The sequence below is a fragment of the Myiozetetes cayanensis genome, unplaced genomic scaffold (assembly GCF_022539395.1).
Source record: "Myiozetetes cayanensis isolate MyiCay16 unplaced genomic scaffold, myiCay2020 scf32, whole genome shotgun sequence".
NCBI classification, from domain to species: Eukaryota; Metazoa; Chordata; class Aves; order Passeriformes; family Tyrannidae; genus Myiozetetes; species Myiozetetes cayanensis.
Genome location: NW_026087544.1, coordinates 2287717 through 2298676, shown reverse-complemented (window position 1 = coordinate 2298676; position 10960 = coordinate 2287717).

Below are 10960 nucleotides of genomic sequence, written 5' to 3'. Positions count from 1 at the left end.
CTTGCTGCTGTGCCCACTGCCCTGCGGAGCCTGTTCAGTGCCCAAACACCCTCAGGGGGAAGAACCTTTTCCTGAGATCCAACCTAAACCTACCCTGGCACAACTTTAGGCTATTCCCTGGGTCCTGTCCCTGGTCCCCACAGAGCAGAGCTCATTGCCTGCCCCTCTTCTTCCCCTCCCGAGGGAGTTGTAACTGCAATAAGGTCTCCCCTTGGTCTCCTCCAGCTGGACAGCCCAAGTGCTCTCAGCTGCTCCTCAAAGCCCTGGGACAGTGGAAGGTGTCCCTGTCTTCCCACTGCCCTGAGAGCATTCCCGAGTGACAAAGGGCCACTCCAACAAGTGGGCAACTGCTGGTGCCCCAATGCCTCCATCTACAACCACATCCCAGGAAGATGAGAGTTGATGAACCACTGCCACAGCACACAGAGCATCAGGGGATGGCAAACCAGTCCAAAAAGAGTAGAGGCCATCCTGATGGTAGCAAATTAACTCCCATTTCCATGTTTGTTCCAGAATCCAATAAAAACAAGGCTAACAGAGAAGAGATCCACTTCTGAGCTGCCCAACACCCAGCAAAATCCAATGAACATTCCTTCACCTGGAGCACAGTGGGAAATCAAGACTTTTAATTCACGGACACAAAAAGCACATCCTGCTCACCACTGATAATCCCTGTTTTCTAAGTAAAGAACATGTGGTTTTTGACATCCATCCCTCTTACCCAGCTGTCCCACAAAAAGCATGGAGTGTGCCCTGGGGAAGAGATGAAGGAACATGCCCAGAGCCATTCCAGGAGCCGACAGGCACAGCCTGGAGCGATCTCCCGAGGCCCAGGCACTGCTTCTGGGCAGCCACAAACAAGAAGCCCATCCTGTGTGGCACTGCCAAGAGACTGACATGCCGCCAGGACAGCGAGGGGGACATGCTCACAGGCTCTGGAGTGTGTCCACAGGGCTGGGATGTGACAAACAGCCCCAGCCTCAAGCCACCAGTTTCTCTGTAAACCATAAGGCGCTCTGGAATCCCCTCAGAGATGCACTGCTGGAGAGTCCTGCTCAGAAAACCACCCTCTCCATCTGCACTGGGGTCAGCAGTTTCACTGGGGCTACAGGGACAGAGCGAGCCATGGAAGTGGCTCCTCTTCTATTTCAAATAAAGGAGAGCAACAGCAAAATAAAATGAGTTCAGGAGAGGGAACACCAAGCCCACAGTGCACAAACCCCACACCAAAACCTCAACAAGCAGCTGCCACCAGAAGAAAGAAGAATCCTGAGCCTGAAAGGGACAGGACAGTGAAGGGCAGGGCAGAGAAGGGCAAGCTGTGACCTCTCTGTCCCTCCACACAGGTGAGGCCACCCCAGAGCAGGAGGCATCTGGTCCACCTCCGCCACCCCGGCACCTTCTGTGATCAATAAGATCCTCCTGCTATTTTCTTTAATCAGACCAATAAAGCTGCTCCCATGTTTGCACAGCCAGTTATTAACCCGTGACTGATCAATAGCTGGGTGAAGCAGCGGATCCAGCTAATCAAAGCACGTCATTAGCAGCAAGAGACGGAGCGTCTGTCAGGAGGTGGCAGTGACAGTCACCAGATGGGAGAGTGAGTAAACCTACACCAGGCGCTGGCAGCTTTATAAATAAAACTCTTGTCGAGCTCCCAGTGCCTCCCACCACGAGTCCTGAATTTCCCTGTGAAACCCAGGGAGCAGTGGAGGCCTTTGCCCGCCCCGGGCACATTGCAGTTGTGCAAGAAAATTTCCTGCTGGGAAAAATGGATTCGTTCTGGGACTTGCAGCATCTCCCAGAATCTGAGCCTGCATCCTGAACCCCAGTTAACAGGGCGTTTTGGGGGTCAGAGTTAGATCCAGTGTAAGCCTGTAACAACAGATTAAAGATGCTTCAAAGCTCCTGCTCTGTGGGGTTTTCCCAGCATTGGCTTCCCCTCACTTGGGCTCGTCTCAGCACGTCTGGGGAAAGGAGCCTTTAAGCCAAGTTTTTCTCCACAGAGGAATCTGGTCAAAGGAAAATGATTGACCCACTTTGTAGCTGTGTTTCCTTTCGTTTCATTCATATTTGCTTTGTAACCCGACCCTTCAGCTATTTCAAAGATAAACACCAGGACAGAGGAGGCACAGTTTGGGAGCCTCGGGTCCTGGGTTTCCCATGGAATCCTCCTTGGTTACTCACCCGAGGGAAGGGCTGTGCTGGCTCTTCCATCACAGGCAAGGACAGCCTGGGCCCCCCAGGAGCTGGGACACCAGAGCCCCCACTTCCCTCTGCCTGCAAGCCTTGGGGGCTGACTCAGGGACAGGGGTTTCCTGATGTGGTCAGCATGTTGATTATGAATTAATCATGGAATAGTTTGGGCTGGAAGGGACCTTAAAGATCATCCCATTCCAGCCCCTGCCATGGGCAGGGACACCTTCCACTTGCCCAGGTTGCTCCAAGCCCCATCCAACCTGGCCTTGGACACTTCCAGGGATGGGGCAGCCACAGCTTCTCTGGGCAACCTGTGCCAGGGCCTCCCCACCCGTACAGGGAAGGATTTCCTCCTAACATCCAACCTCAGTCTCTCAGTTCAAAGCCATTACCCCTTGCTTGTAGGGAGTTTATACTTGCACTGCTCTGTGTCTTGCTTGTTGATAAAGTAAAACCTTCTCTTAGAAAATCCAGTTTATGCAGACAGATGTCTTCTGCTGAAGTCCTTAGGAAGCAATGGGCCCTTCAGTGTGAATTAAGAAATAAAAGATTTTATTAAGGAAATAATCAGGAGGGGAAGGCAAGAGATGGCCCGGCATGACCATAAATACCTGATTTACAGTTCTGTGCTTCTCACAGCAAACCTGAACAGTAAAAGCTCGTGGAGCCTCGGCGAGGCAGAAGCGCTCGGTGACTTTCTCCAAAACCATCCAACCTATCCTAAAGATGGGCTGGAGGGGTGGCGGGTCCCTGATTTACGGGGGTGTCAGGTCCCAGATCGAACGCAGAGCTCATCCTCCCGAGCCGCCACGAGGTGGCCCCCGGACCCCGCGGGACCGCTGAGTCCCCGCACCGCGCGTGGCTGCGGGACAGAGCCCCGCGGCTCCCGGGGGGGCGGACGGCGGGCCTGGGGTCCCCAGCCCTGCGCAGGGTGGCACCCAGATGTGCCCCTTCCCCCCAGAAGGGCACCATCCCGGTGGCTGGTGGCTCCCCCCCAAATCACACGCTCCCGAGGGAATGGTAGGAAGCTGCGTCAAAGGAGGGTCAGGTTGGATCTCGGGAAAAGGTTCTTCCCCAGAAGAGGGTGGTTGGCACTGAACAGGCTCCCCAGGGTTTGGTCACGGCCACAAGGCTGCCAGAGCTCCAGGAGGGTTTGGATACAACGCTCTCAGGGACAGGATGGGGGTTTTGGGGCTGTCCTGTGGGACTGCCGCTGCTCAGCCATGAGACAATTCATCCGGATGTGAATGGGAACTGATTTTTCCCTCCTTCCACTCCCATTTCCATTAGGGATGGCAGCAGGCTCAGCCTTTGCATCCCCATGACACAAGCGGCTGATCTGCGAACGCGCTCTCCGTGGCAAGTAATAAACCAGATTGTTATTTGATTATGGCAGAGTTACCAGGAAAAATAGACTATGAAGATTAGGGTAATGATCATTAAGGCTGTGTGCATCCTGTTCTTCTCCCTGGGTGGGTTTGTGGGAGCACAAGGCTGGTGAAAAGCTATCCCACATAAAAAATGATAATACCTTTAAATAACCCTGCGTGCTTTTAGGAGAGGGGTAATAGAATTGAAGAGATGTTGTTAATCACCATTATAGCTATTAATGCCATTTGTAAAGCAACAGAAGGATTGGAATAAGGACAGGAGGTAGCTCTGGAAGTCTAGCACTGAGGTTTTTTCCATTGCTCTGGGAGCTCCAGCTCCGCTCCCACCAGCTGCTCCTCTCTCCCAGGAAGCGGCTGCGTCTCAGTGCTTGGAAGTGATCCTTGTGCATGGTTTGCAAATCTATTTATAAAGCACTGTGGGATCCTTCAGGATGAAAGGAGCTATTCTAACTTGGATTTATTTCCCGAAAACTTGACCACAAATTTTCTCCACTTCACCCTCCAGTCTCCTGCCTCAGTGCAAGTCTGAGCCAAGAGCGTTTTCATGGAGACCCTCTCTCCCAACCCTTGCTGAGCATGGGGTGTTGCTGACTGGCAATATCAGCCAGTTGCCAGGGATATTCACCACTGGCACCACCCTTTCTGTGGCAGAAGGAGATGGAGCAATGCCCCTTGGCACATGGTGGGGAGAGGCAGCAGCTCCAGGGCTGGGCTTCCCGTCGGCAGATTAGCACCCGGAGGGCCCCGGCGTTACTCGCATACCCGAGCGGGGACGGCTCCCCAAACCCTTCCCGCTGGACATACTCGAGCTGACACACAGAGCCTGTAATTGCAGGACACGTCAGGAAATACTGGTCAGGATTGTATCTGTCTGGCTGATGGGGATAAGGATTTTCCTCCCCCTTTCCCGGCCACCCTGCACACAGCGCAGGGAAGGGGACGCACGCCACGGTCACTGGGCTCAGCAAGACATGAGGGACAAGTCATCGTGTGCTGGGTGCATCTCACATGTGCCCACTTCAGGCAGTGTCCCCCCCACCACGTCAGGGAGCATTTAGCACAAGGAAAGAGAACACTAAAAGCACACAAACCCCCCCAGCACCGACCCGTTACTCTGCTTTTCTCAACACGGTGATTTTTTCCACCCGGAAACTGGATCCTGATTCATTGCCCACGAGATGATGCCAAATGTTCTTCCCCTAACTCACAGTCACAAAAGCCACGACTCAGAAAGACAGACATAGCAGCAGTTCTAAAACGATTTGCTTTGAAAGGGATGGAGTCCAGCTGACAAGCAAAACCTCAGATCCCACACCAGCAATCAGAGGGACCGTGTGCTCCTGCACAGCAGAAACCCCTCAGAGGGGCCCAACCAGAGACACTGATGACCTAAAAACGTTGTCAAAGACCCAACACAAGGAAATAAGCTAAACCAGACCCAGGGATGGGCAGACAGTCTCCCCCAGCCTTGTCCCAGCTCATCAGCCAAGGGTGGGTGAGCCGCAGGAGGAAATGCTGCAGGATCACGCAGAGACTTGGCAACACCTTGGAGGTACAGCAGGAAGGGTGAAAAGTAGGCCATAAACTGGCAAAAGAGCATCCAGGGGCTACAGGCACCAGGGTGGGGCAAAGGGACTTGCTTTTAAAGGCAGTGCCCTGAGACACACTGTCCCTGGACCCACACTGCAAGAGCAGGACACAGGAGAGGAATCTTCACAGCAGCCCCAGCTGAACCCAACCTGGCAGTGCCCCCAGGAGCCTCAGATGTGCCTCCTCTCTGTGCCACCTCCTAGGGCACTTGTATCTGCTGGCATCCACATATAACCCAAATCCCTGCTGCTCTGCCAGCAGAGAGGAGGCATTTGTGTGACAAGATTATGGAGATTAGCTCACTTAGCATAAGCAGCTCCTGGGCTGGCCCTAATCCAGAGGGACATATGCAGCCCATGCACTGCTGCTTCCCTGGCTGTCCTGAAGGACCTGTGTGAGCTGGAGGAGACGATTTTCAGTGTCTCTATGTCAGGGTGGGCCAGTGGGGACCCCACAAATCCTCCCAGCCCAGCCCCTGCTAGCGGGGTGGCCACACTGGGATGGGTATTTCTGCTCCCTCACAGCAATCACTGGGCTGAGAGGCAGCTAAAACAAGCACAGGGTCCTCAGGGCAGAGTTTTCCCTCTGTATTTTTTTGACACAGCCTTTCCAGGTGCTCTATACAACAAACAGGCAGTGCCAGCGATCCCTAACCTAAAAACACCCACATACATGGCAGCAACTGCTCCCTGCAGTTCTCCAGATAATCCTGGGCAGTTACACATCCCAAAGGAACATCTTTACACACCCCACTGCTTGACTTTCACCCACAGGAGGCCTGGTGTTGGGAGCCCAACTTAGCTACAAGCAGAGCCCAAAGCAAAGCACTGCAGGGCTTTTGGAACAAACAGAGGTCATCCTTACCCTCCACAACAGCACAGCTACTCTCAACCAGGAGGGAGGACCAGCACTGCTGGAGGCGAACTTCTCCCATGGCAATTAATGCTGTTAATTGGCCTCAGTCAGGCCTCACTGACCCCCAGGCACTCAGGTGTGCAGGCAAGGGTGTGTGAGCAAGGAGGTTGCCTGCAAGGAAGGGGGAAAGGGGGGGTTATATTCATGACAAGATAAAAGTTGTGTGATCTCTTGAACCCCATGAGAAGGTGGCTGAGAAAGGTTGGGAGTGATCATAGAATCACTGAGTGGTTTGAGTTGGAAGGGACTTTAAAGGTCATCTCGTTCCAACCCTCTGCCATGGGCAGGGACACCTTCCACTGGCCCAGGTTGCTCCACCCTGCCCTTGGACACTTCCAGGGATGGAGCAGCCACAGCTTCTTTGGGCAACCTGTGCCAGGGCCTCCCCACCCTTCCAGGGAAGAATTTCTTCCCAATATCCCATCTAAACCTTCTCTCTTTCTGTTTAAATCCATTCCCCCGTGTCCTATGGCTGATGTCTCAGTGTAAGGCACAGAGTGGCCCAAGGCTGAGGGGTCAGCACTGGTGTGAAGAGCCACAGTTGAGCCTCCCCCCGAGGGGCACATGTGCCGGTGGCAGCGGGGGCTGGCAGGGCTTTATCAGGGCTTTCTGAGCGTGGTGGAAAAACACTTGGGCCACTGAGCAACAGGCTAAAAGTGGCCGGGTCAGGGCGAGCAGCTGCCGGGGCCGTGCCGGGAGGGCTGAGCTCCCAGCCCGCCGCATCCGCCCCGACGTGCTCGGAGCGACAACACGAGATTACATTGCTGGGAGCTGGCATGTGGAGCCAGCCAGAAATAAAACTGTTTGTGTAGCAACTGAAAACACAGCAACAGCAGCTAGGTGAGATGTAACTCTCTTTTTTTTTTTTCCTTTCTTTTTTCTTCCCCCCCCCCCTTTTTCCTTTTTTTTTTTTAATTTGGTAGGAAGTGATGTGTTCACATTTTAAAGGGGTTTTTGCTTGGGATGTGAGCTCCCTGGGGCAGCAGGATGTTCCCGTGCAGATCTGGGGACTCCTTGGCACCAGCAACATGATCATTGCCCTTTCGTTGGACACAACCCAAAATGGAGATGGCAGGATGCAGGTAACAAGCTTGAACCTGGTGTATCCCAATATTTGGAAGACATCTCTTACATTGCTCCATTCTAGTCCCTTTCCAGCTGTTATTGCACCTTATGGATCAGGAAAGGGAGATAGAAATGACTTGGGGTTCTTCACATGGACTCAGGCTGAGGATCCAGGACTGTGCCAACACAACCCTGCAGCAGCAGATCTGGGTGAACAGAGGAAGCTCCAGGGCTGGCAGGCAGAAAATAGGGAAGATGGCCTGATAAACGAGTCCAAACAAATTATATAGAAAAATAAGAAAAATAACTGTCCTGTAATTATAGAGCAAAGGACAAGGTTATAGAGCAAAGGACAAGGTCACCCCATGGCTGTGACAGAGCAAGGACAAACCTCCCACCTGCCATCCCTCCTGCTGGCAGTGCTTAATCCCTCAGCAGTGCCACGTAGGAAGAACTCTGCAAATGGCATCAGGAAGGACAGGGACAGGGAAAGGACAGGGGGAACACGCCTGAAATGGGGCCCACCAAAAGCTGCATTTGTTGTGGCCCTGTGGGAAGGTAAAACATCTTCCTGTAAAGCTGCCAGTTCATAGAAAGGGCCATGGAACAAGACCAGAACATGAGAAAGCAGCTCATAAAGGCCAACTTCTCTCTGGGTGTAACTGGACCCAACGGTGTGGATGATGCAGGGAGCTCTGGGTTTAATTTAACAGAGAAAAAAAAATCATCAAAGAACATTTATAAAGGTTTGTGTCATTCTTGTGTGTTTCCCATCACATGGGGATGTGTCAAAGGATCATGCTTAGTCCTGCAAGTGCTGAAGAGGGGTCTGGAAATAGTTATAGTAAAGCACATGATCCAACAGACCAGGGAAAAGAAGAAGAAAATCCAGCCTGGAGGTCCTGGCTTTCTCTTACACTCCCTACCACCTTATTCCCTCTCCTGAAAGCCTCACCAGTGCCCCAGGAGTGAGAAATAAGATGATGAGGGAGGTAAAATGCTGCAGCACATGGAACTGCAGCCCGAGTGTGTCACCGAGCCCTCGGTGGCAGCTCAGCTCCACGCAACTGTCGCTGCAAAAAACATCCTGAATCAGCACCAGCTGGCTGGAAAATGAAAGCTGGGCTGTTTGCTCCCCTCTTGCACCTCCCAAAATAGCCAGCAGCTTCCCTATGCTCACCCCCCTCCCAACCACAAACAGTCCCACCTTCCCCAGCAATCAGGGACTGACCAGCGGGAGCCACAGCCACGTCCACCCTCCCCCTCTCTGTGCCCCTACAAATGACCTACAAAGGGGCATTTTTGAAGATTACCAGGGTATACATGTCTGGAAAGTGTTGGGAAACACAGCTGCCCCCTCCCAGTGCCCTAGGTGCCATGCAGAGGCTGTGAGGTGCTGCGAGACATCTCCAGCAAAGAGGTAAAATCATCTTAAACCACCCCCGTTGTCTCCACGTTTATCTCCACCTAAAGAAGAAACGAAGCATAAGAAGGTAGGCAGCACATTTCTTCAGGCACCTTCAGAAGGCCAAGGAGCTGCAGGAGTCCTGAGGGCTGCCCACCTCCAGCTCCTTTCTGTCCCAGGTCAGACAAGGGCCGGCAGCACTGAGATCAAACAGTGCCAAAGGCTGAGCTCTGCACAGGAAACAGCAATGAAGGGGATTGTGCAGGGGATGTACAGGGGATCTGCAGCTCATGTCTCAGAGATTCAGCCTCAGATAAAAAAAAAAAAAAAAATTACCCCTGTCTGCTCGCCTGCACTCGTTTATTCTGTGCTTGTGGCTCTGAGAGCAGAGATCTGGTGTAAATTACTCGCACGACCTTTCCTGTTTGATGACTTTACAGCTGGCTGCACACACCTCAAACATAATTTCATTTATGCCATCCATCATTAACACCTGCTGGGCAGACTGGCAGCTCTTATCAGCAGTGACATTACTGGTGCTGCTGTCACCCAGGGCTGTGGCAGTGGCAGGACAGAGCACGGGCACACACAGGAGCTGGGGGGGCATCACTGCACTCACAGCCCTGGGCAGCACCTGGGCGAGGGCCTTGGGCATTATCAGTCAGATAATGTGATAGTATTGAGCACAATCCTTGTGTTGTCCTCCCCTTCTCATCCTTCACCCACGTCAGGATGAGCTCTGAGGCTCCTGCTGAGCGTGGCAGGGTGGAAATAATTTTTTCTAACTCCTTTTTTCCTGCCCTACAAGATCACCCTCCACGTGGCCGCTTGAAGGCCACCAGCTGAACTCCACTCTCCCAGCGACTTCTTGGTTATGATATCTTGCATTTCCACGTCCACAGCGGCCAAAAAAACACCCAGGGCAAGACCTGTTTCTCATCTGGAGATCCCCCACCTCACAGCCCCCTTCCCTAATACACCACATCCATGTTCTCACAATGCAGTGGAAACTGTGAGGAAGTTCCTATTAAATCCAACCTGTTTCATGTCACTGGTCTGTACAAGAGCCTCCAACAGTGCATTCTGTGGGCTAATCAGGCACGTGGTTTATTGCTTTCATTCCCTTCTCAGCTATGCTTAATTACACTTAATCATAATAATCATGGCCTCTGCCTTCCTACCTACAACCCACTTGCCCAGGAAAACAATCCTCTCCAATGGGCCTCTCTGCTTGTAAAGCCAAATTCCAGAGCTTCCTAGCGGGAGGAATGCAACCCCTTACATGGCTCCTCTGCTCCCAGAGGCTGGGGCTGCCTCTCTCCCCCTCTTTAGAAAGCTCCTCTCAGCGGTGAAGAACGGACAGACTTAATTCGGGCAACTATTCCATCCCCGCAGACAAAGGGAAAGAGCCGAAGCGCCGCTTAAGGAGCAATTATTTAAATGCCCCTTGCGAGAGCGGAGGGAAAAGCTGCGGAGCGCTCCTGCCGGCAGCCCCATCTCCCCGCAGCTCCCGAGAGCCGCATCCCAAACTCTCCTCTCGCACTCCTTATAAGTTCAGCGTTCAGAGACGCCTCGGAGCACAGCTGTCTGCATCTGCACCCAGCAGATCCCTGCCCGTTCATCATTCCCGGGTAAACACCGGGGAGAGGGGAATGGGACCGCAGGAAAAACAGAGCGCATCACCCGCGCTTCGCTCAGAGACCTCACGTTCAAAATTCAAGGGAAAGAGGGAGCAATCTCGCGGAGGAAAAGGCATCTCTGAGCATCTGTGCTGTCCCAAAAGTGTTTGGAAAGCCCATTAGGCTAATTTGACAAGAGGAAAGAAAACAAACCCGAAGCCGCCTACCACTCACTCGTCGCCCGCGCCACAAGGAGATGAGTTTATAAAAAGGATTAGGTGAATCATACCAAGACTAGCACTCCTAGTTTGCTTGCTGATGCTTAAAGAGAAAGGAATTATGGGCAAAATTCATCTCTTTGGTTCACACAGCCTTGAGCCACACACTGACCCACGCTAAGGTCTCCTCTGGCAGGGAAAGCACGGCAACATCCTGCATGTGGCGAGCCCAGGCACCAGCAGTCCTTTATCCCATTAGTTACTAGAAGATGCATGCACAGTTTTCACTCTGGTAATTTTGAGGCCCTTTGGAACACCCCCAGGAGCTTCCTGGCTCTTATTTTCAGAAAAAAAAAAAATCAGGTCCCTTTAAACATATCAAGCAGAAACCCCCAAATCTGAAGCTCCCAAACAGGACATCACTGAAGAGTCTTGGCACCCAGCTACAGACTAGACAGGCAGCTTAAAAAAAAAAAAAAGCCCTCATCTCATGTCTTTCAGTAGGAAAAAATTAAATGGGACAAATTTGTGCTGTGCAACAACTCACTTGCTGGACTG